At 38.1% G+C, this 21,047-nt stretch overlaps 1 long non-coding RNA gene across 1 annotated transcript in view; it reads left to right on the forward strand.

The window, feature by feature from the left end:
- Positions 1-21,047, forward strand: part of LOC118828873 — a 49,931-nt gene that overhangs the window by 12,875 nt on the left and 16,009 nt on the right. The window contains exon 2 of the long non-coding RNA XR_005008976.1: positions 16,064-16,214. This is a non-coding gene — a long non-coding RNA (uncharacterized LOC118828873). The remainder of the gene's footprint in view (positions 1-16,063; positions 16,215-21,047) is intronic.

The following is a 21,047-nucleotide window of genomic DNA, read 5'->3' on the forward strand; positions in this document are numbered from 1 at the left end:
AAGACAATGTGAAATATCTCATTGGAAAAAGCACTGACTAGGAAAATAGATCCAGGAGAGATAATTTAAAAATTATTGGACTACCTGAAAGCCATGATCAAAAAAAGAGCCTACATATCATCTTTCAAGAAATTATCAAGGAGAACTGCCCTGATATTCTAGAGCCAGAGGGTAAAATAGAAATTGAAAGAATCCATTGATTGCCTCCTGAAAAAGATCCCAAAAAGAAAACTCCCAGGAACATTGTTGCCAAATTCCAGAGCTCCCAGATGAAGGAGAAAATTCTGCAAGCAGCCAGAAAGAAACAATTTGAGTATTGTGGAAACACAAGCAGGACAATACAAGATCTAGCAGCTTGTACATTAAGGGACTGAAGGACTTGGAATATGATATTCTGGAGGTCAATGGAGCTAGGACTAAAACCAAGAATCACCTACCCAGAAAAACTGAGCATCATTCTCCAAGGCAAAATATGGATTTTCAATAAAATAGAGGACTTTCAAGCTTTCTCAGTGAAAAGACCAGAGCTGAATGGAAAATCTGACTTTCCAACACAAGAATCAAGGGAAGCCTGAAAAGGTAAACAAGAAAAAGAAATCATAAGGGACTTACTAAAGTTGAACTGTTTTTTTTACATTCTTACATGGAAAGATGATGTGTACAATTCATGAGACCTCAGTATTAGGGTAGCTGAAGGGAATATATATATATATATATATATATATATATATATATATATATATATATAGACAGAAGGCACAGGGTGAGTTGAATATGAAGGGATAATATCTAAAAAAATAAAATTAAGGGAAAGAGGTATATATTGAGGGAGGGAGAAAAGGAGAGATAGAATGGGGTAAATCATCCCACATAGAAGAGGCAAGAAAAAGCAGTCCTGTAGGAAGTGAAGAGGGGGCAAGTGAGGGGGAAATGAGTGAATCTTGCTCTCATTGGAATTGACCTGAGGAGGGAATAACAGACACACTCAGTTGGGTATCTTACCCCACAAGAAAGAAGGAGTAAGGAGATAAAAAAAAATGGGGGATGATAGAAGGGAGGGCAGATACGAGGAGGAGGTAATCAAAAGCAAATACTTTCGAAAAGGGACAAGGTCAAGGGAGAAAATTCAACAAAGGGGGATAGGATAGGAAGGAGCAAAATATAGTTAGTCTTTCACAACATGAGTATTGTGGAAGGGTTTTACATAATGATGTGCATGTGGCCTATGTTGAATTGCTTGCCTTCTTAGGGAGAGTGGGTGGAGAGGGAAGAGGGGAGAGAATTTGGAACTCAAAGTTTTAAAAGCAGATGTTCAAAAAATGTTGTTTTTGCATGCAACTGGGAAATAAGATATACAGGCAATGGGGCATAAAAATCTATCTTGCCCTACAAGAAAGTAAGGGAAAAGGGGATGGGGAGGAGTGGGGTGACAGAAGGGAGGGCTGATTGGGGAACAGGACAATCAGAATATATGCTGTCTTGGAGTGGGGGGAGGGTAGAAATGGGGAGAAAATTTGTAATTCAAACTCCTGAGAAAATCAAAGCTGAAAACTAAAAATATTAAATAAAATAAGAAAAATTAAACTGAGATTGTTAACCCCTTAAAGTTGCTTCCCTTAGAAAAGCAGATCAAAGAACCTGTGTTAGCGGCCTTCTGTGTGCTGGTTGTTGTTGGTCTTACACAGCCACAGTAGCTGCTAGCAAGATTGTTGTTACAGATGGACTGTCTTTGACTTCCTCAGCATGGAGACACTAACATATTAGACAAATCTCTTGATTTCCTCTGAACACAACTGAACTACAACAGACCTAACCATGTCTTCTCATTGTGATGATGGAGACCCAGAGATCATTTGAGCTAGTTAGTTTTCTGATAAGATATAATGTCTGTAATTATTAATTTACCTTTAATAAAAAATGGAACTCAAACAATACTTTGGGGACAGAAATCAATTGGCATGGAGATCAAGTTGGGAGATGAGTTAAAGGTGACTCTTGATCCCATAGCTCAGATCACCTCCTAGAGGAAGGAAGCTTTCCTTATGAGCTGTCAGTTCCTCCTCCAGTCCTAATTATCACATATATATGTAATCTGTTTACATGTTATATCTCCCCCTAAGAGAATGCAAGATCCTTGAGGGAAGTACCTACTTTTTGTCTTGTCTTGGTATCTATAGGTCATAGCACAGTATCTTGAATACATAGTAAGTACTAAATAAATACCTGTTGTGTTGGATTGGATTGCTTCAAAGAAGTATCCTACCACATATCCTACCCCTTTCCTGTTGCCCAAATGAATAGATTTCAGCCATGTCTTTATAAAGAGGTGAAAGTCTATATCCAGTTTGAACAAAGTCTTCCACAGTCTTGTTCCAGTCATTTTCTCCAAGCTTAGCACTAGCTACTCCTGTATTCAATAACTATACTCATGCCTGTATAACACTCCTACCTCCATGCCTTGGGTTATACCTTTCTCCCTACTTGAAATGACACCCTCTGTTTTCTCCACTTATTTTAATCCTACCCATCCTTCAAGTTCCCCTTCAATTCAATTCAATAAACATTTATTAAATGCTTACCATATATGAGGCACAGTATTGAAGATACAAAGACGAAATGAAGCAAGAGTCCCTCAAGAAGCTTACATTCTGTGTAAGCTTTATATAATATCTACATAGTCAATCAATAAACATTTATTAAGGCTTACTATGTGTGCCAATCACTATGCTGAGCCCTGGGTATAGAAAGACAAAAAGATGGTTCTTACCCTCAAGAAGCTCACAGTCCGATGGGGGAAACAACATGCAACTGCCCGTGCATGTACGAGATACACACAGTGCAATGGAAGGTCATTTCAGAGGAAGGGCACTAACAGGATAATTTGAGAAATAAGGGAGTATTAACAACCAAGGGGATTAGAAAAAGGCTTCTACTGTTCAGTGGCATGGCCAGAGAAGGCTTTCTCCATGAAATTTTCTTTGACCACCAGCCCATGATGATACACCATCTTCTGACACTTACACATAAAACGTTCATTTGACTCTTATCATGTCCCACATCATATTTTAATGGATTTATAATCATGTCCTTGTTTCCCCCAACTAAATTGTAGACCTCTTGAGGGCCATGCCAAGTCTTAAATTTCTTTGTGTTCAAAACAGGCATTACATATAATACCAGCCCTCCCTCACTCAGATCAAAATCAACTGCAAGTCATGTCATCATTTCCCTGATGTCATGGTCCTCTTTGAGAATGAAGGACAAACACTACAACACAACAACAACACATCATATAATGCAGGAATACATATAATATAGGAATGATCTGACATTTCTTCAGATTGAGCAACTCTACATATGAAAAATCAATCCCTCCACAAATTTAGATCATAATCTATCTATGGCTCGGTAGATAAATCCTAAGGAATTGCCAGAGTTGTACAAAGGTTAAGTCACTTGCCCTGGGTCACATAGCTAATAAGTATCAAAGACAGTATTGGAATCCAGGTCTTTCCAACTCCAAGATCAACACTCTACTATCTCTATTACATATAGTATAAATTCAGAAAATATGTTGATTAACCACTTTATGTCCTGTAATTCCTAATCCATCAGTGAATGATCAGATTTTTTCCTGTAAAGAAAATGCTTTCCCATGAATTGTCACAAAACTAATGAGGATTATTTTCTAGCATCCTTTTATTTGAATACTGTTTAGGATTAGAAAATGTGGGCTTCCCCTACAAACAGCCTTGGCACTGTTCCCAGCCTTTCCCTACCTACCACCATTAGCAAAATCTCCAGTGAGGGCTCCATTCCATCTGAAAGCAAAACTTTCCCCATAAGACCATGGACTCAGAAAAATCAAAGAAAACTGAGCAAAAGCAAATGTTTCAGAATTTCCTATTGTACTTGACCCGCCTGCTATAAAGATGACCTGTGAGTTCACTTAAGTCTCTTCTTACCCAGACCGGAGGGAAGCTTTTGAGCACGTGTCTAAAATAAATGCACTCAGATTCCTTGTTAGCAGGGCTCTGCTTTCCTGGAGGGCACATATTTCTTAAGTCAGAGCTTATTCAGAAATTGAGTTATCTGCTCAATGCCTAAGGGGGCTTGGGGTTGTCACCGAGTCTTAGGAGGATGGTTTCCTAGGAAACCAGAAGAGACTAGTTAAGTTTGCTTCATGCAATCTTGCAGTCACTGGGGCATCACTAGGATCAAGTTCTTACAGAGCAAGAAACCAGTTGTTGCAAAGTATTTATAAAGCCAAGAAGAGTAGGAAGGGCTCAAGTTTTCACAGACAAAGCTAGATTTTACTCCCTTCTGGGTTTACAGATCCATCTTCCTCCTTTGTCTCACAGTATCTTGCAGCTTACTCTAGGTAGAGGTATCACCTGATTTGTATGCTGCAACCACAAGAATTCAATGGGCTAGGTGCTTGGGTATAAAAAGAAAAAAATGATTACAGTCCCTGCCCTCAGGGACCTTAGTCTCTATTGGGAGAAAATCACTCAGATTTAGTTCTGGAAAGTACACTATAGCTCATCTAGTCCAAACCCCACATTTTACATGAGGAAACTGAGGCCCAGGGAAGTAAAGAAACACAGGCAGTACTGAGGACCTCCTTTTTCAGACCCAGAGCTCTTCTCAGTCTATCCCACTGTCTCCCTACTCAAGTTACCAGAGGGGCTAGCAGCAGGACTGGCAATGCTCTGTGTCTCTCCTATTTACAGAAAGCTTCATTTACATAATTCTCATACCCTGACTTATCACAGTGGTGCCCATGACACCGAAGGAAATGTTCAGATCTTGGCAGCATCCTCCTGGCCCCAGGGCAAGATGAGCAGTGAGAGCGGTCTGGCTTCTTTAGTTTTGGCTCCTATATCATGCCCCCTCCTTCACTGACTAGATTTTGAATGGAACTAAGAAGAAGGAAAATGCCCAGTAGCCTTTGGTGGCCCCTCATGAAGCTTCTATATAAGGTCAGTTCATATTAATACATTGCCCTGAGGATGTCTAGCTAATTTCCAGGGGCTGGGTCACTTTCATTTCAAATATTGGACCACTGGATTGGTCATGGACCAACTCTCAAATAGGAGAAAAGTTATGAGGATGGGGGCAGAATTTAAGATCAATTTTACTAAATGCAAAGTAGATGAACTGATTTCTGAAACCTGAAAAACTTACCTGCCCCCAAATCTCCCTCAAATCTACTCACATCCTACCACCACCACAAATCACAATGCCCTCACAAAAGTCACGCTTTTAAGGTTGGGCATTGTCCCCAGAAAACTTCTATTTAAAAGTACCATTAATGGGGCAGCTAGGTGGTACAGTGTGGATGGAGTACTGGCTCTGGAGTCAGGAGGATCAGAGTTCAAATCCAGCCTCAGACACATACTTGCCATGTGACCCTGGGCAAGTCACTTAATCCTGATTGCCTTTTTTAAAAAAGCTACATTATCTGTAAGGGGCAACATATTAATCCAGTAGCACTCCCTTATCATTTATCAAATTAGTTATTTATCATGCAGGGCCATACAGGAATGAGACATTAAATCAGAGAGATTAATGACCTTCAAAAGGCCACTCATAACTCCCTGGGATCTTGTCCCTGCTCTGCCATTGTGTGACCTTGGACAAGTCACTCCCCATTGTTTGACTCTGAAGTCCCTTCCAGATCCAGCATTCTAGAATTCTCTAAGTCCAGAGTATAGGGTCTGTCTGTCAGGCAAGGTGAGGCACTTCAAGGTGGGACTCTGGCAACAAGAGGGCAGTAGATTTTTTGAAGCAGGGGAGAAGATGCCAAAAGGTGGAGGTGGTTTCAGAGACAAATTTTATCACAATCCTCCCAAGGACCACACTTCTAGGATGGGTGGGACTTTCAGGGCCTGGTAACCCCATTGCCACTGAGGCTTCTAGTAAGGCCCTGCCTTTCTCAAGACTTCAGTGCAAACAAGAGTCCCATAAACACATGGTGACAGGGAGACAAGTGCTCCCAGAAATTCTGCCAAGATGCAGGGGCAAAGGAAAGCAGACTGAGGCCACGCAAGCCTGGGGTAAGGAGAAGAAGGAACCCTATAGCGAAGACTTAGCTTGAATATAAAAAGAAAACCGATATTGTAGCAAACTTTAAAAGTACATTTATCTTTTGTCACCACTCTTCGGCACACCTGCACAGCTTAATGAAATCTATATACAGTATGGATATTACAGTGGCTAAGCAACTTCCTTGGAAGATTTCCATGAAATATACATGTGCCCAACACCCCTTAAGTGAACTATTTACTAACAGGTGTGGATTAGCATCTTTATGTGCAAACATTACATGTAGCATATGGCCCAAGACAGTTTCTTCTCCCAGTCGCTATCAGTCATGTTCTTTGCCTTGGTTCCTTTTCCAGAGAGAAGAAGAGAGGACTTTGCAAAAGGCTGGACCCTAGGATGTATTTGTGTTAATTTGGTCCTATCACTTAGAACAGAATGACTCTAATTGAGATATTTTCTCCCTGTCATCCAAAATTGCATAGCAACGAGGCTTTTTGGCTCTTAGATCTAAAAGGGAACTAAAATGAGTAGTGCTTGTTTTAAAAAATGGAGGAAATGCAGGTGTGAATCCTGTCCAAATGTATTTTTTCTCTTCTCCATTCACCTACTTCACCTGAGAACAAGGCAGGAAATAAACACAGTGGTGGAGCGAGAGGTGGAAATTTGAAAGTGGTTGCTAATAGGAATGAATCCCCTTGCCACTGTTATGCTTGCTCCTGGAAATGGAGAGTTTGGAAGGCTGGTTCTATGGCTCACAATGCTTGGCAGGGACATCGAGGAAAATATATTGGGAAAATGAGTTCCCCTTGGCCTCAGTTTACTCATCTGTAAGGTGAGGAAGTTGGAAAGATAGTGTGTAGTAGTGGATAGGGTATTGGATTTGGAGTCAGGAAGGCTTGGGTACAAATTCCACCTCAGTTACTTATTAGCTGTGTGACCTTAGGCAAGTAAGTCACTTAGCTTCTCTGTATCTCAGTTTCCTCCTCTTTAAAATGATTTAATTATTTATTTACTAAGTATTTAAAATTATTTAATTATGTAACATCCCTCCTATGAGTAGATGATTTCTAAGATCCTTTCCAACTCAAAATCCTATGATTTTTTCCTAAAGTTCCTTACGGACATACACTTTTCTTAGCTCTCAGCAAGTCTGATTTGAATCTGAATGTGAGGTTGGGAATCATTGATTTAGTCTATCCTTGGCAGACTAGCACTTGGATATAAAGAAATAGAATGTAATCCACAAAACTCGACCTCAAATTCTAAGCTTTAGGGGGTAAAAATGACTGCTAGGGATATTGGGCCCTTCAGTAGGATTATAAGGGTTATAAGGAAATTTTAAAAGAAAAAAAAAGGCAAGAAAAATTGCCTCCAGTTGAGGACAATATCATTTCACAGGAAGGGGTATTGATGACTTCTTCAAGTGATAGGGTTTCACTGAAAGCCAGGTGTCCTAAAGAAGAGAGAATTTGCCATAAAAAAAGAGAGAGAGATATTACGATGTAGAGAGGGGAGAGCAAAAGAAACAAACTTATACCTAAAGATGGAAGTTTACCTCATCATCAAACACCCTCTCTGTTCTACTTCACAGGAAATATTAGAGAAGAGTCTTAAATGACATTCAAATGTTTTTGATATGGCAAAAACCCTGTTATATTTTAAACATAGGAATACATACAGAGCTTGAGCTTTATGAACGCCTAGGATTCAGAAGATAGGGTTTAGAGCTGGAAGGACTTTCTAGATTATCCAATCCAATTTCATTTTACAGATGAAGAAACTGAGGCCCAGAGAGGTTAAATATCTTGCCTAGGTCATAGGGATTAAAGCCAAGTCCAGTGTTCTTTTTATCCCACAGTACTAAATCTGATCAGGGTTTTATATTCATTCAGAAAGGGTTATAGGTTAAAGTTTAACATTGAATTACAAATGAAGACAGATCCTCTACAGGGGCTCTTCATTTTTTTTTTTTTTGAGTCATAGACCCATTTGGCAGTCTGGGGAAGCTTATAGGTGCCTTTGACAAATCATGTTTTTTAAATGCATAAAATAAAATAAATTGAATTACAAAGGAAACTAATTATGTTAAAATAAGGTATCAAGATGTTTTTAAAAAATGTTTATGGACTCCAAGTTAAGAACCTGCCCCCCCCCCCCCCCGCTCTAAGCAAACTAGCAATTTAAATAAAATAGCAACAGGAATGTTAACATATTGAGAATAAATTGTTTCTAAGTATTGTAGAAACATCTATTTTCATATAAGTGATGAGTTTCAGTAGGGTTATAAGCTTGGAGTCAGCACTGTTTGGGTTGGTGCTTGGGTGTGCTAAGTAAAAGTCATAATCACTATAATAACTGATGACATTTATATACTATTTTAAGGTTTTCAAAGTGCTTTTATATATTATCTCATTTGATTCTCACAACAACCCTGAATAAAGTTGATTTTATTCTTTGCAAAAAGTTTATGATTCATGTTTCTCACTAGGCTTCTCTTTTCCCTCATGGCCACATGTCTGAATTAGTGAAGTTTTAAAGTTTTGCCAAAACTGAACTGAAAACCATGAAGGGAAGCATCTAGTAAATAAGGATATGATGAAGATTTGTGAGAAAAAAGGGATGATTGAAGTGGCAATCTTCTGGAAATATTGGCTATATGACCCTGGGCGAATCGCTTAACCTACTTCAATGTATAAAGAAAGTGCTGATCTGCATTGATAAAGAAAAGTCCTCACTGAGAACTCTCAGTGCTGATGAATGCACAAGTGTCATTTTTTTAAAATGTGCAAGGCATGGTACTAGACACAAAGACAAAAACAAATAAAAACAGTCCTTGCCCTTAGTTGTTCATTTTCAGTCATGTCTGACTCTTCATGACCTCATTTGGGGTTTTCTTGGCAAAGATACTGGAGTGGTTTGCCATTTCCTTCTCCAGCTCATTTGACAAATGAGGAAACTGAGGCAAACAGGGTTAAATGACTTGCCTAGGGTCACATAGCTAAGTGTCTGAGGCTAGATTTGAACTCAGGTCTTCCTGACTCCAGACTAGCACTCTATTCACTGCTCCACCTAGCTGCCCACCCTTGCCCAAGTCTCTCATCATCTGATCTCTCCAAGGAGGGACCACTAGATCTTTGCCAAAAGGCTGAATATCATAATCTAATTTGTATTATAACTACTTGTGCACATCTTTTATGCCTCTTTTAGACTATAACTTGTTTAAGGACAGAGATTATGTTGTTTTTTATTCTTATATCCCTAGTATCTAACCTATCTATCAAAATGAACCAGAAATCACAAAATAGGTACTTAATAAATATTTGCTAAATTGGAACATAGGACTGTGATCATAGATTTAGAGTTAAAAGAGATTTCAGAGTTGAAAGAGATTTCATTTTACATATGAAGAAACTTAGACCCAAATAAATTAAATGACTTGCCCAAGGTCAACTAGATAAGAAGTATCAGGGATAGGATTTGAATCCAACCCCTCAAGCTCCAACCTGGTGCTATTTCACTATGGCATGCTATTTTCTGCTAATTTAATCAACTAACTCCCCAACTATTTGACCAATGACCAAGTCCACATCTCTAGAATTCCATTTGTCTGGGGGTGTACTGGCAACATAAGAGGTCCGCAGCTGTCTCTGACATATCTGGCTATCACTGTCCTTGCTGCTGGCTCTAAAGCCTTTGGAAACCAGAAGCTTCTGGGTGTGGGTCTCAATTTGAATGCTGAACACTGCAACGAATTAGCGAGGATTAAAAACAGCAAGCAACCCTCTAATAAGCTGGGGTTTCTTCCAAGCTGGCTCCAGAGAGAGAAATATTTAGTGCTAGATGATAGATGTGCTATATTTTTTTTCCCATTTTCAGCAGCTATGAGCTGTGACATAAAACCACTTCAGTCTTCCAGTGACACTGACTCTTAGAGACCGTAAGAATTCTGCGTGACCCCCTACCTCCCTTCAAAAGTCTCGCCCTGCAGTGAAAGCCAAATATTTTCTGACACAAGAACTGTGTGAGTCAGTCTCACCCAGGGAGATTTCTTACACAGTGGTATTTGTTAACACAAATGCCAAATACATAGAGAGAGAGGAAAAATTGCTATCTTACACAAGGGGGTAATTTCTTGAAGGTTTAGAGGCTAGTTCTGAACTCTCTACAATTTCCAAATAAAAGTTCTCCATCCCTCTTTTCCTCCCTTCCCTCAACTTCATGGCCAGAGAGATAGAGAGAGAGCCTCAACCTTGTCTGTCTTTGAGCATCAATCACTCAGGTCTCGGTTCACTCTCAAATTCTGAGTCCATGACTGAGGCAGAGGTCCAGTTGCCTTAAAGGTGGGGCTATTTTCTTTGGCTGTATGTTAGCTGCTGACCAGCTGTGGAAGTTCTGATGCTAAACTTCTCTTGGGATTAGCTGTCCTAGAAGAACTAGTACCAAAGTCTTAGTGAGCCAACCTTTCCTTCTGACTCCCAAGTTTTATTGATGGTGGAAAAAATCAGCTTTACTTGACTTGGGATCAGATGATCATAGTGCTGAAAGGGTGGCCTGGTTACCTACTTTTATTTCAGAGTTCAAATTCATTAGTTAATCTCTAATCAGTGGCTCTATGCAGCATGCAAGAACCATTTATGGCTATACCCCTTTCTCCCACTACTCCGAAAACAATACAGACAAATCCCTTTAGTCAGAATTCAAACAAAATAACCCAGCTAACCAGAGATATTTTCTTGCATTTTCCTGCAGCATGATCCAATGAGGAAAATATTGCATCTAGAATCAAAGGACTTGGGTTCAAATCCTAGTTCTGCTGCTTATTACATAAAAGACTATAGGCATTTATCCTCTTTGATCCTTATTTTCTTCAGCCATAAAATGATGGGGATTAGATAAAGTCTAAGGTCTAACTCTATAAGCTTATGACAAGGTTATAGATTCTTTTAATTTCTAGCATTCCTAGGAGACAGCATTGTAAGGTGGGGAGGGAAAACTGATTTAGAATCAGAAGACCTGGGTTTGATTACTAGCTTACCACTTATTGCCTGTGTGACCTTCAAGGAGTTATTTAATCCCTCTGGGCCTTGGTTTCCTCACATGTAAAATGAAGAGATTGTAGTAAATCACCTGTAATGCCCCTTGCAGTACTCCATTAGTGATCCAGTATCATCCAGAATTTTAGACCTCAGAAAGCTAACAAAAAACTTGATATCCAGGATTTACTTTTACAAGTAACTTTCCAAGGTAGGTATGTTTGTTATTCAGATTCAGGTATTTCAAAAACCTGAGACCTGACCAAACCATCTTATTCTAATTTCAGCGTTTATTGAATAGCACTATATAAACCACTCACCAAGGAAAGATCTAAGCCACATAGAAGCTTTGCTTCACAGCTCTTTTGAATCTGTTTGGGCTGATTTGGAGAAGTGAAACTACACATGCAAGTGGGATTGACTTGCAGGTCACCAGCTAAACTCAGGCAACCAACCAGTTCTAGAGGGCCACAGATCTTGTATCCCCATAACAAACCTCTAGGGAGCTGTGAAATTTTCTCCTGAAGTAGACGGAAGGAATTGAATGGTTCAATCTATGGTGAGCAAACCCCAGACCACCTCCCCTGCTCATGAGCCCATCAGAAAACAGAGTCTAAGTGGAGGATGGCAAAATTCTTTTGGAGTCAAGTACTGTTGTCACAGATATTTATCAGTTACTTTCACTGTCTCTGGCGAAAGCTAGGTGGTGCGGTGGATAGAGTGCTGGACCTAGAATCTGAAATACTTGTCTTCCCAAGTTCAAGTCTGGTATCAGACACTTACTAGATGTATGACCCTGGGCAAGTCACTTAACCCTGTTTGCCTCAGTTTCCTCTTCTGTAAAATGAACTGGAGAAGGAAACAGCAAACCACTCCAGTATTTCTGCCAAGAAAACCCACATGGGGTCAGGAGGAGTCTGACACGAGTGAAAATGACTCAACAACAAAAACAAAAACAAAAAATTCATTATCTCTATCTGCAAGTGGGTTAGGTATAAATTCACGCCGATTTCCTATACTTTGTGCATGTATAACAACTGAAGTTATTATGTGCAACAAATTGTGTAAGGTGCTAGAGATATAAAAATGAAAGGGAAATAGTATCTGCCCTCAAGGAGCTTACTATAGATGGGATACAAACATGTATGCAGATAAGTGAATACAAGATAATTTGAGGAGAGAAAGTTCTAAGAACTGCCTAGAGAATATTAATTCTCTATTGCTACCAGATTCCCAAATAGAGGCATAACTTCCACAGGTCTGAGTGTAACCTCTATAAACAGGTCAATAAAATGCAGTTTTATAGCACTCAGACTGTGAAGACGAAGTAAAAACCAGCAGAAAATGTAAAAATGGCCCAAAAGCAAATTTAGGTGTGGCCAAAAAAAAAAAAAAACTTCACGGCATTTACCTTCCTGTATCAGTATGATTACAACTATGTAGCTAAAACTCAGTCTAATTTATAACCCAAATAAGGTGAGTTATTGGTTATGACAGAAAGGTTTGTTGTAGGGATACAAGATCAGATGATTGCCCCTAAAAATGATTGCAAATATATAATAAAGGAAACCTTGACTCATGAGAGAGAGACAACCAGGGAAATAATTGGTGAATATCCTCTGCAGCTATGGACTCAAATTATGAATCAAGTACATAAATTTAAAAGTTAGTATAGTACAACAACAACAGTGCTTCCCTTATCCCATATCATGGGTCAGAGTAGGGCTTTGTGAGAAGGGACCGGCCATAACAGAATTTTGGGGACATTCAAAACTATATGGTACATACCTCTAGCACAAGAGAAATATGGCAACCAAGAACCAATTTTAAAAAGGCACTTATCTTAGCATCTGGGGGCAACTCAACATTCACTAGCTGAATATCTTATCAACTTTGGAATATTGCATTTTATGGTAACAATATTTTACGATACTTGCACTATCACAGGAAATTTTGATATAAGTAGAATTTCAATATTTCATATTACAAAGATTTGGGTATTCCTGCCACTTATAAAATCTCAGTAATTATATCTGACATTTATCTAACACTTTAAGATTTATAAAACACTTTACATCTCATCTGAAACTTACAACACCTTTGTCATAATTATTATTTCCATTTTACAGATGAATTTTAAAAAAAAACCAAACCTCAGAGAGGTTAAGTGCAGTCACACAGCTAGCAATGAGCAGGTCAGGGTTATTAACACAGGTTGCTCTGATTCAAAATTCAGAGCTCTTTTCACACCATGTTGTCTATCAAAGTAAAAAGTGCTTTAACATTTTTGTACATCTAAAAGTAATGCAGCCGGGAAAGAAAACAAGATACAGACTAGGGAAAAAGAATCTTTGTATCAAACATTTCTGATAAAAGACTAACATTCAAAACCCACAAGGAATTTATATAAATTAATAAGAACCATTCTCCCAGAGACCAGCAGTCAACAAATTTGAACAGGAAATTCTTGAAAGGAGAAATGAAAATGATCAGCAACCACTTGAAAAGACATTCAAAATTGTTAATGATCAGAGAAAAGCAAATTAAAACAATCCTGAGATGTGGCCCTACTAAGTCATAGAACAAAATGCTATCTGGGAACTGAGGAGGGAGGTCATTACTGCCTGAGAGAATAGGGAAGAGTTCCTGGAAGAAGTGTCATTTAAATTGGTCTTCAAAGAATGAATGGAAAGATTGTCGTGAGGATCAAATTAGATATTTGTACAGCACTTAGCATGGTATGTGGCGCATAGTAGGTGCCATATAATGGAAAAAGAATCAGGAGATTGAGGTCATAGATCTCGTTCAGCTCAATAGTTGAGTCTCCCAGTGTTATCTCCTCTGTATGCCTCAATTTCTTCATATGTAAATGGAAGTTATCATGAGGATAAACTGCTCCAATATATGTGAGTATAAGAAGATTTCAACTTAATAGGCCCATTGACATGTCGCATATTCATCTTTGGAGGACAAGTCTTCATTGTTAGAAGCAAAACATCTGTCCAAAGATTGGGGAAGGACTGACCAAATTATGTTATGTTTATATAACAGGATATTATTGTATCAGTAGGAATGAAAATTTTAGTGAAACATGGGAAGCCATATAAAGTGGTACAGATTGAAGAAAGCAGATTAAAGAAAGTACATGATGACTGTTGTTGTTCAGTCATTTCAGTCATGTACCATTCTTTGTGCCCCATTTGAGGTTTTCTTGGCAAAGATACTGGAATGGTTTGCCATTTCCTTCTCTAGTTCATTTTACAGATGAGGAAACTGAGGCAAATAGAATTAAATGACAGAGTCACACAGCTAGTTTCTGAGGCCAGATTTGATATGTAGATTTACATACATTTGATATATATGTGAGGCTGTGTATGTGTACAAATATATACTCTGTGTGTGTGTGTGTGTGTGTGTGTGTGTGTGTGTGTGTGTGTGTGTGTAGACATAATGACTACATCGTAAATAAAGTCCAGATGGAGAAACAATAAAATCTGGTCAAATATAATGGTTAATGTTAGTAACACACCATCAAAGTTGAATGACATACCCCTTCTTTCTGTTAATAAACAGATAAATTGCTTGGGGGGATGTAATTTTGTGAGGGTTTTGGCGGGGGAAGGGGAGTTGTAAGGAAGTGTCAACAATATAAAATCAAATGCGTCAATAAAATTAAACACACGAAAAGAAAGAAAAACTGGCATGCTGATGCACTGCTTGTCAAGATGTGAATTATTTCCATCTTTTTGGAAAGAAAAATTAATTATAGAATAAGAGAACAAAAACGTTCATACTCTGATTCTGTCATCCTAGTATGAGGTTTATAGCCTAAAGGCTTTATTGATTGGGGAAAAAAGAGACCCATATGTACAGGAATATTCATGGCAGCACTATTTGTAATGGTAACAAACTGAAAATAAACAATGTGCCCAATGATAAACAAATGGCTGGACAAATTATGGCATCTGAAGGGAATATAATATTATTGTGCCTTAAAGAGTGATGAATATCAAGAAATCAAAGAAATATTGAAAGAATCATGTGAAGTGATTATATTGAAAGAAAGCAAAACTGAAAGAATAAAACATAATGACTAAAATAATAGAAAAGAGATAACATTAAACAACAAAGCAACAAAGTCATTATTAAATACATAGGATGACTTTGTAGTTTCCTTCTTAAAATAAATATGGGTGTCCCAAAAGTCTTAGTACGTTTTTCAACTTAAGTAGCTAAAAACTGAACTAACATTTTTGGGACAATCTGTACCCACAGTTGTTGTTTCCCGCCCCACCCCCACCACACCCTGTATGATTACATGTATAATGATTTAGAGTCTTGTTTGTGTAGTTAAGTTTAAGTTTTTCTGTGCTTTATTTTGTTCTTATGCAATTGGACGATTACACTTAGCAATGGAAATTTTTTAAAAGTTTATTCATTTGAACCCCCCAAAGCAATATACATATGTTATTTTCAGTTGATCCTCACAGTAACTCTATGATGCAGATATGACAGGTATTAATTTGGCTGAAGCTCAGAGAGGTAAAAACCTTTGCCCATGGACACAGCTATGAAATGTTGGCTGTATCCCCTGATACTGAGTCCTGGGTTCATTCCGCTATACCAGACCTCCTCTCACAATCCCTTCTGAGCTCTACTAGATAGTTTTTGTGAGTTGCTATGGCCAGAAAAAAATAATCTCTAGATCCCCTCATAGCCGACCCACTGGAGATGATCTTTTCCAAATTTAAAGACTTGTCCTCCAAAGATGAATATGCAACATGTCAACGGGCCAATATATTAAGTTGAAGCCTTCTTATACTCACATATATTAGAGCAATTTATCCTCATGGTAACTTCCATTTACATATGAAGAAATTAAGGCATACAGAGAAGATGACACTGGGACACTCAACTATCGAGCTGAACCAGACCTATGACCTCAATCTCCTGATTCTTTTTCCATTGCTTTTTTTCGCCAGGCAAAAATTTGAAGTACTCCTACTTGATTTTGGCCACCTTCTCTCCAAGACCCCAAGCACTGAATTCTCTCATCTTATTCCCTGACAACCTCAAGGAAAACAGCTGGTACTCATGGTGTGCTTTTGTGTACCCTAACTCTACCTCCATGAGGTAGGTACTAAAGATATCGTCTCCATTTTACAGATGAGGAAGTTGAGGCTGGGAGACTTTGAGTCACTTGCCCCTGGTTACACAACTATTAAGCCTAAGAAGCAGAATTCAAACTCAGGTCTCTCCTGACTCCAAAGTCTCACATTCGTTCTACCACCACACCTTTCCATTCTTCTTCCACCATTTTCTTTTAAATGTTCTACTTTCTACTGGCTCCTCAATCGTTCTTTTCCTTCATCAGTTCCCTAATTAATATTAAAAGTGATGAAGCAGCTGATTAAATCAATTCACACAAAGATGTGAATGATATTCACCTAAAAGAGAGGTGATGGATTAAATATATAGAATGAGACATATTTTTGGACATGGCCATTGCAGGAATTTGTTTTGCATGACTATGCTTATATGTTACAAAGGTTTTGTTTTTCTTTTCTTCTTTCCCCCAGAATGGGAGGGATAGAAAATAAATGCTTGTTATCAGAAAAAAATATATACTTTTTTCAAGTGGAGAGATCAAGTCTCTAAGATGTAATCTGATTAACTGATGGAATTAGTTCTGATAACTAGATAAATTAAAACTCATAAAATTAAATCCTATAGCTTCTGGACCTACAGGACTGAGCCTAAACGTTGGTGCAAGGAGGGCCATACTAAAGTATAGCAATGTTTGAATCCTCAGTGAAATAGACTACCCCGGCCTCAAACTTTCATATTCTCTTCTCTCTTCAGTGTGTTGCCACCATATATCAGCAGATGCAAACACATGCTCCCCCACTGATCCTCCCAAGATGTATATTCCCAACCCCTCTTAATTCTAGTGCCTTCCCTCTTTAAATTATTTCCTACTTATCCTACATATCGCTTATTTGTATATATGTATTTGCTTATCATCTGCCCCATTATACTGTGAGCTCCTTGAGAGCAGGGACTGTCTTTTCCTTCTCTTTGTATCCTTACTGCTTAGCACAGTGCCTGGCACAGAATAGGCACTTAATAAATGTGTATTGGTTTTACTGATTGGCATATCCACACACTCTGAAACCACATGCAATCGATCAAGTAGATAATTAAGTAAGTGAGTCTAGCAAAAGGGGAAAAAAACAGAAAAGAGAAGGGATTTGCCTTCATTTAAAACTCAGCCCTCTCAGACCAATGTTGTTTTAAAGGTCACACAAAACATACTCTCTCTTCCATATAAGGATTAAGTGATTATTTGAAACGTTGACAAATTAGCTAAAAGAGGCTCTCAAAAACCAATCTAATCCTAGAAGAGTGCATGAAAAATCCTACATAAAAACAAAGTAGTATCAAAAAGAAAAGATATTTTTAACATGAATCACAGGACGTTAAAAGGCCTATTTTCTTTTTGTTAGCTGCAAAACAAGTTGACCCCCGTGTATTTAGCTCAAAAGGAAACTTCTATCCTTGAACTGGAATTACAACTTGGAATTTGGCAGAAATTTGGTTTCTATGGAGTTCTGGCCACACATTTTTGCTTTACAGAATCACAGTATCTCAAGAGTTAGAAGGGACCTCAAGTATAATCAGGCTCTGTGCAACATTCCATTAGAATTCCATTAGAGAGTAGGGATTACTTCATTCTTTGTATTCCCCAGCCCTTAGCACAATGCCAGGGCACATGATATGCATTTATTTAATAAATGCTTGCAGATCCATCAGTTGATAAGAATCCCCTCTGCAACATACCCAGCAAATGTTTATCTTTTGCTTGAAGACCTCCAATGAAAGGGAAATCCCTACATCGAAAGGCAAGCCATTCCAACTTTGGATAGCCCTGATGGTTGGAAGTTTTTCCTTACATGTCCTTACATGATCTCTTTGTAACACTCATCCATTGCTCATAGATCTTCCTTCTGGATCCAAAAAGAAAAGATGTATTCCTCTTCCACATGACAGCCCTTCAAATACTTGAAGATAGCCATTGCGTACCCATATCTCAACTATTTACAACCAGTCTTCACGAGGCATGACCTTGAAGTCCCCTTCACCATCCTCAAGTTCATCAATATCCTTCCTAATTAAGGTCTCTGACCTGAATAAGGCTCCAGATACAAGATGACTACAGCAGAGTACACCACGATCATCACCTCCCTCATCCTGGACTCTCAATATATAGCCTAAAACTTATTTTTTTTAATTGTTCTTGCTATATCATTCTGTTATTTATATTGAGTTCATCGTATACTAAGAACTCTAGATCTTTTTCAGATGAATTGTTTATGTCTCCCCCACCCTTCTTATACTTATGAAAGTGATTTTTAATCCAAGTATAAGATTTTGTTTGCCCGTGTTAAATTTCATCTTGTTAGACTCATCTCAATGTTCTAGATAATCAGAATCATATTAGGTACTGATTCTTGATTATTCAATGCGTTAATTATCTCCTCCCCCTGTGCGCTAGCATTGTGTCATTTGCAAATTTGACAAGTATGCAGTTTATGCATGCCTCCAGGCATGCATGCACACATAAAAATGTCTTAAAAGTGCACGGATTTCTGGGGCAGTCCACTAGAGGCCTTTTTCTAAAAGTTAATATTAAACCATTAATATCAATTCTTTGAATCTGGCCACTGAATCCATTCTGAACCTTCCTAATAACTAGCTGGGTGACTCTGGGCAAGTCACCTAATCCTGTTTGCCTCAGTTCCTCATCTGTAAAATGAACTGGAGAAGGAAACAGCAAATCACTCCAGGATCTCTGCTGAGAAAACCCCAAATGGGGTCACAAAGAGTCAGACATGACTGAAAATGACTGAACAACAACAAAATTGTGCTATCATCTACTCCCATATCTTTCCATATTTTCAACAAGAAAAGCATGAAACACTATCGAGTGCTTTACTAAAATTTAATCTATTTTTTTCCTGAGTAAGCAATCACATTTCTGTAATTTATCAGTCAAGGAACCATGTCAAAAATGGTAATGAGATTAGTGTGGTATGACTTGCTCCTGATGAGACTATGCTAGCTCTTTGTGGCCACCACTTTCTTTTCTGGATGGTCACTAATCATCTCTTTAGTAATACATTAGAATGTTGTCAAGAATCACAGTCAAGCCCTCCTGTGTCCAGAATCTGTTCTCTTCCCTTTTTTTTTTTTTCAAATGAAGACATTTACCCTACTCCAATTTGGTGAAACGTTTAATCTCCACAGTCTTTCAAAGGTTATTGAAAAGTAGCTTAGTGCTCACATCTTCTAGTCCCTTCACTACCTTCATCTGAGTCTGGTGACTTGAATCCATCAAAGGCTTTCCCACATCCCCACTTAACTTCAACAACAAAACTCCCTATTAGTCATTTTTTCCCTATGTTTTCCAGGCCAAAGATCATTCTTTCTTTTTTTTTGGGGGGGGGGGGCAGAAAACAAAATAGGGCAGACTAACTCTGCCTTCTCCCCATTGTCTGTTATCATTGTCCCACCCTAAGTATCAGTCTTATCATTCCTTTGATCCTACTCTTTCTTACATACAGGTATAATAACACAGACTTTTTTGTTGCTGTTGTCCTTAGCTTTCCCTACCAACCTCAGCTCATTTTTACTCTTAGCCCTCCGGACACTATTCTGAGAATTGTGTCTCATTTTCTAATTCATCATTCATTACCTGTACTTGCTTCCATCTTCTGTCTTTTAAAAACCTAAATTAGATAATAAAATTCCTCTGAAGGAACAGAAAGTACAGAATCTCACGGGACATAATGAAAAAAAGGAAAAATGAAAGGGCTATAGCATTTGGCCAGACTTCAAATTATATAATAAAGCAGCAATCATAAAAACTACTTAGTACTAGTTAAAAAATAAAAGTAAATCATTGAAGCAAATTAGCTGAGCAAGAACCAGAAGCAAGTGAAAATGGTCACCCCATGTTTGATAAATCCAAGAATACAAAGTACTGCAGGAAGGACTTTCTATTTAACAAGAAGTGCTAGAAAAAACTAGAAAGTAGGTAACTACTCTAACTAACTCTGAGGTCTTACCCCCCTCTCTGAAAATTGGCAGAGATGACCAAAAGCAGAAACATTGAAGAGGGAAATAAGCAGAAGCAGGAGAAAAAGGTATAGAATGACTACGAATTAAATGAAAAGACCATTCAAAGGAACCTTAACTTAGGGCAATTAAAAAAACAAATAATGGACCCAGAAAAAACAAAATGAAACATAGTTCTCTCCTCTTGGCTGAGAGGAACCCAAAGCTATAAGGGCAAGACAATGCATGTATTTTCAGATGTGACCATTTTAGCGGCTATTTCTACATAATTATTTTTGTTTGTTATAATAGAAGTTCATCTCTGAGGGATCAAAGTATTTCCAGAATGACTTTGACCTAAAAAAAAGTATTTTTAAAACACTTTTAAAACAAAGTCTTATTTGGTTCTTAAGTTCTTAAACAACTCTTCTTTTGTTCCTCAAAAGAATTGTTACTCTTTGTATCTAGGATTTCATTCTTGAGGGCTGTACATCACTTCTGGCCAGCTCCTCCTGTAGAACTTTAGTTCATGGGTTCTTTCCCATCTTTCTCTGAGCCCCACGAAATCTAGTCTCTCAAAATATAGGGTATGTGTTAGATCATTCTTGGTTTTTCTCTTCTTCTCTAATACAAATTCTAAGATGGAGTAGCTTTTTGTGCCCAAAGTTGCCATCATTTTCACCCCAGCAACCAGTTCCTCCTGAATCAGGTCCAAAACAGAAGCTCTGCTTATTGTTTTCTCTATCTTTTGAAAAATGTAATATAATTATAATTAAAGCAATCAAAGAAATTGTTAGAAGCTTTAGCAACTTTAGTCTGGATAATTGAGGTCTCTCATTATTACTATAT

Source organism: Trichosurus vulpecula, chromosome 8 (assembly GCF_011100635.1).
Source record: "Trichosurus vulpecula isolate mTriVul1 chromosome 8, mTriVul1.pri, whole genome shotgun sequence".
NCBI classification, from domain to species: Eukaryota; Metazoa; Chordata; class Mammalia; order Diprotodontia; family Phalangeridae; genus Trichosurus; species Trichosurus vulpecula.